The sequence below is a fragment of the Cuculus canorus genome, chromosome 3 (genome assembly GCF_017976375.1).
Source record: "Cuculus canorus isolate bCucCan1 chromosome 3, bCucCan1.pri, whole genome shotgun sequence".
Classification (NCBI taxonomy): Eukaryota; Metazoa; Chordata; class Aves; order Cuculiformes; family Cuculidae; genus Cuculus; species Cuculus canorus.
The window spans coordinates 44901085-44907084 of NC_071403.1; positions in this window are offsets into that span (position 1 = coordinate 44901085).

A 6000-nucleotide genomic window follows, 5' to 3' on the forward strand; every position below is an offset into this window, starting at 1 on the left:
GAAATGCAGAAGTCCATCCATGCTCTGCAAAGGGCTGATCTTCCGATTTCACAACGCTTCCTATTCAGAAATAACTTTGAATTAAGCTGTCATCAAAGTCCAGCAGTAAACGCAACAGTTGAGGGTAGTTTTATCTTTTTTTTTTCTTTTCTACAATGAAGTTTCAGCCTGTAATAATAACACCTGCCAGAGCCGTGTTTGTGCTGAACCTCTTTCTATTAACATGCTATTTCTTTTATGTTTCAAGGTGTAACTAAATATTTTCAGTTCCATGGAACTGGCTAGATCATATTGTCCATGACTTATTTTTCCCCAGTTAAAAAGCAATAAGCTATTAACAATACTTGTTAATGTATAAAAGATTGATTACATCTCTGTTTTAATGCTGTGATGATGAAAATATCATCAGATGATGAAAATTAATCTAGCAAAACTATAATAAATGCAAAATAATCATGGGACATCATAGAGGTCAGCAAAACCAGGAGATGATAACTTTATAAGCATGTAGGGCCAGTAAGTTTTTAATCTATATACTCTCTTGCTTTGAGCTGGGTGAAGCAGAGACAAGCAGACACAACAAACAGTACAAACAAGTTTTTTATTCTGAAACTGCAGTAGAGCACTCTAAAGATAGATAGCATCAAGGACTGCACGGAAAACCCCTGGATATCTTTTACAATGTTTTCCAGTGAATCTCAGGATAACAAGTACAAGAGGTGAGGGCAAGTGGATGACCACAGCCGGTGCAGAATTCCTCTTTTGTGGTGTAGACACCCAAGGTGGAATTCACCTCCTTTGTCTTTCCCTCCCCTGACTACAAGGATTGTCCAGGTGAGTAGTCCAGATATAGATGTTTATATTGTAAAGGTGACACGATGAGATGAATCTTGCAGCCCATTTCTACAGTGATACTTCCACTTGGAGAGTGTTAGAAAATCAGGGCAATACATGGATTGCCTTTTATTTCATAGCTTCCTGACTAATCAGTTCAATGCTGGGAAACCCACAAAGACACTTAGGCCTTACTGTGACTGGTGCCACCTGAAATCAATGGGTGTTAAGTATTTAAATGCCTTGCATACCTGGGGTAATTAACCTCTCACTTATTCCATTTATATATTCGTTCTGCATAACATTGGAGAAATCACACTCACCTAACTATCCTCAGTAGTTAAGAGATTAAATTATTTGATGATTACAGTATACACTGACATCTTGTTGTGAAGGATCGAATATGTAAATAACAATACTTAATATCTCTGTCTGCATTGAGAATGTAATTAACACTAACAACTTAACTTTGGTATCAAATGAGCCCCACCTTTTGAGATTCCTCGTTCATTTTTTTGACTTCACTTTGTCTTGTTTTCTTTCAGGTACTCCATGGGATATAGAAAAATCAAAACGAAAGTTGCCTAAGGGAAGCATGTGGAAACAGATGCATGTCTCTGCAATAAACAACAGCTAAGCCCACTTCATTAGAATTTTCTTGATTATCTTACCAGTGCTTTAGAAATGGATTTGAATTATTAAATAATTCCCAGTTTGCCCCAAATATGTCCCCAGTGCAGAAAATCAGAACAGATGCAATTATATCAAGGTAGGACTGTTTGGATTAAGTGTTAACGGCAAGATACTTGGCATCATTGCCAAAGACAATGTATCCTCCACTTGCACTAATAATGCATTCAAGAAAACAGGGTTTTCCTTTGCAGTCAATGAAATGACATCAAAAAAACTATCTGGCTCCATTGTCAGCTTCTCTTCCTAACAAAGCAAAAGATCTGAAATGTTGTCAAATGACAAGGAAAAGTGCTGGGCCACAGTTCTCTGTATACTGCTTGCAGTTGGCTGCAGATGGGTGTGTTTAGCTTCTTTGAATCATAGTACGGTTGAGATGTACCAGGGAATTTGTATCCAGCTCACACAATGATTATTGTTATACACTGGGGGAAATAGATGAGCCACTTGTTTACTCCAAGTTTTTCAAGGTTATCAAAGGAGATGAGAAAAAACCTGTGGCATGCAGAAGGAACTTAGTAGACAAGTTAATATATCTGGCTTTTATCTATTACTGCAGTGACTTACTGCCATAATCAAGGAATAAACCCCTTCTTTTCAGTTCAAAAATATTGATAATAAAGATAAAACTATGATCTTGGTGAGATCTGGGAAGTACCAGACGTAGAATTACTAGCACAGGAAAAATATCTCAGCAATGAGAAATAGAGCGGCAAAAGTCATCTCTTCTCCTAGCTTGCTTATGCATCCATGAATGGCATCACTCCCTTTTACCTCTGCAATGAACTGTGAACTATTGAGCTATTTGCCTGCTGTGCCCCCTTACCCTCTTTGTTGTTCTCAGGCCATGAGACCACACTTTGTATTTGTTTATATTAAAGCATATTTGTTTCAGTGGGTCTAGTTTGCTAATGTATTTATTTTACACTCTTTGATTCCTCTGCTTCTTCCATTTTTATTCTTTTCCCAGTCTTCCTGTCATCTTTAGTTTTTATTGGTAGTGTCTTAATATTTTCTTTCTGGCCACAGATGAAAATGTAGAATGAGATCAAATTTGACACTGATCTCTGAAGAAAATAATAAGAGTGCTGAAGACTTCTTATTGCCAACCTACTAGTAATTTTGCCGGGGTGCCACTTCGCTGTTCTTTACCAGCAAGAGTTGCTAGGTTTTTCTGTCACACTGTACAATACTGAAACAAATGCCTCACAAGTGTCTGCACAATTGCTTGTATCAACCAGGCTAGTAACTGACATCAGCAAAACATGGAATCAGGTTTATTTAAGAAGCTTTGCTTTCTAATAATTAACATAGAATGACAGTTTTCCTTCTTCAAGAAACTGTTGTAGGATTTGTGGGTGTAAGTTCTGTTCAGGAAGAAGTGATGTTATTTGCTTGTAACACATCAGAACAATAATTTCCATTACATTAATATTTAAAGAAAATGATAGATACAGAACCAGGATGTTTACTAAACACTTTCCCTCTCTATGTTTAGAATTTTATTATCTCCAGGCTATATATTTACTGTCACTGAGACTAATTTCATAATAAAAAATTCTTTATTGCCTCTGGATTTGACAGCCTCTGATTTTCTCTTGATGTGAGTGTAACTCAGACTTGGGAAGATAACAAAAAAGCTTCTAAATTCATTCTTCTACAAATGTTCATGTTCTGTTTTGATAAAGTGGGATTTAACCTTTTCACACTGTCCATCAGTTCTGAACTGGAAGAAACTGTTGACTTGAGACAAAAATTGACCAGAGAGATAACCTACACTATAAAGGCTCTCCACTGCCATTAACCTTTTGTAACCCCTGTGTACCTAACGCACATGAAAAATAAGAACAGTCAAACCCTGGAAGAAGTTTCAGACCAGGTAAAAATTTGTACCTACCCTCTGTTCCAAACGGGTAAACCACCCTATCTTCTGGCATCTGGTGCTAGACTTTGAGGAGTTTCAATCCCTGTATGTGGGAGAGAAGTGTTAATGTAAATAAGTTTGAAGTCAAAAGATAAATGGATGACACAGAGGGTGCTGGGTTAGAGTTCAACCGTCAAGTTTTGGAATTATGTGGCAATGCAAGAAGTTACCTACTCCTACATGTCTGCACCATCCACCCAGCTCCACTGCAACACACTGACTACTGAGCTGCTCCAACTCAGCTGAGGAAAGGACCTTTGGTCTCCCAGTCTGGGAAATGTGATGGCCTTTATTTGTACTCATTTGCTGTGTTGTACAGGACTAAACAAACTGCAAATATAATAAAAAAAATTGATTTTTTTCCCCCCTAAATTAAATAAGAGAAAAAAATACATCATTGGCTTCCTCTATCAGGTCACTGAAAACTTTCAAGAGGAAAGCGTTAGTTCTAGAAACGGTAAATCACATGTGTTAAACCAAGATTCGCATAGGGACACAAGCAAAAGGACTTAGAAATATATTTGATAACAGAATAAAAAATGCCATGTAACTGAGTATTAAATAACTCTCAGGTTAGCTTATATTTGAGGAGAGAAAAAAAGGCTTATGGATAATTGAGATATTTTTATTTTTCAAACTAAAAGAAATAAAAAATTACAAATTTACTGTAGATAAGCCCTTGTTGTACAGGGGATATTTCTTTCTTGGGAGGTTCCTCGTCACCCTCAGTAGTGTTTTCACCCCAGGCTCAAATTGGCCTCTACCAGTTCCCCCTTCACCACGTAAAATATGGCCCAGTGCATTTAGGATGTGTGGCAAAATCCCTTGAAACCTCTTTGCTGCTTCCATAAATACAGACTAGCAGAATCTGCGTATTTATAGGTTTTGTAACATTTCCATGAATTTAGAAAGCAAACGTCTCAGAAAGTCTTCAGACAAGTGTGCTTCCAGCAAGGGAGAAGGAGGAACCTCAGCAGTGTGTCTTCTGCCTGGCCTGACTGTTCACCCCTGCCCAAACTGCGCAGTGAAGTGCGAGCTAGGTGTGAGTCTCTAACCACTGACACCACCCCAGTCACCCACAAGGACACAACTTTATTTGCAATTAAATTATGGTTGAGCCATCTCAGCTTTTCTCAGAATGATTCTCTAGCTAGCTAGAGGCGCAAGTGTGGACAGACGCATTTTTACTGCATCAGTCATGTGGGAGAGACCGATGTTCAGAACTGTGCTTAACCTTGCTCACAGCAAATGAACCAGGGGATTTGTGTGGCAAATATTTCCAGGCTTTGAAATTTCAGGTGAACTGTAATTATAAATAAAGAGGGAAAATTCTGAGGAACTGATTTTTCCTGAAAAATTGTGGTCAGGGTGAAGAAAGACAAAGCAGACAGGTTTTTTTATTTTTTTTTTCACACTGCAGCTTACCATTGTAAAATGATATCATCAAAATGACATAAAGTTTTTGCTATATCAAACAAAGTTGTTACCTGGCACAATACAATATTACTGAAGGGCTGGATAAAAAAGGATAGGGATTATTTACATTTACCTTGCTTTCCTCTGTAATTAAGTTACTCAAAAAAAAAAAAAAAAGGTGAGAGGAACATGAGGCATTGCTTACAGCATTATCTAACTTGTCACCAGAAATAAGTTTATCACATAAATACAATAACTGGAATTAAAAAGCCATCATCTCACTGAATAACAGTGAGAAACAGGAAAAGATAAGTCACACCACACCCAGAAACTTCTCTTGCACAGTCACAGAATAACCTGAGTTTCCTGAACAAATGACAGGTGATTTTTTCCAACCTTCAAACACTCATTTTTGTCTTCCTATTTCTAGTTTGATTAAAGATCACATGTGAAAATCTTAAAAAAATCTCTTTTTGTTAAATATTCACTGAGACTGGATGGGTCTGTCCTCTGTGCCCAGTGGCAGTGGGGTGCATGGGCTGATCTCAGCAGAGGGTCTCCCTCAGGTCCCACCTCTCTGCTCCTCCACTAGGCACACAGCAGTCAGTAGGGATTACTTTAACAGATGTCCTCTACTTTTCCCCTGGGTATTAATTATGCATCCTTGTCCCCATTCCTTGTCCGGGAGAAATTAGCAACTGGTGGTGCCTTATCTGCACAGATTTCATGAGACCTGTCGTCACAAGACAGGGTTTGGTAGATTATGCATCTATTTTGCTAAACAAAATGTTTTATTCTGACTTCTGTCAATTTTACTTTTTTTGTTGTTTCACCCATTTGGGAAGTGATTGCTGCCAGATGATGTCATCTGGGAAGGTCTTTGACTGGAGTAGCACATCACGCACATTCATCTGATGTCCTCAAATGGTGCCTTCAGTTCCCACCATTCTATTGTTTTCCAGGGTCTGGCAGATCTACACGGCTTCACTGTGTGCATTGTCTTTCATCTGTTCTGGCATCCCAACGTCTCCAGCTCTCTGATTTCCAACTGCAGAGGCTCGATGCTGTCTGCCTGTGCCAACAAGGGTAGGTGTGCTCAGGACCCGCAGTTAGCCAGGGTAGCACTCATGGTAGGC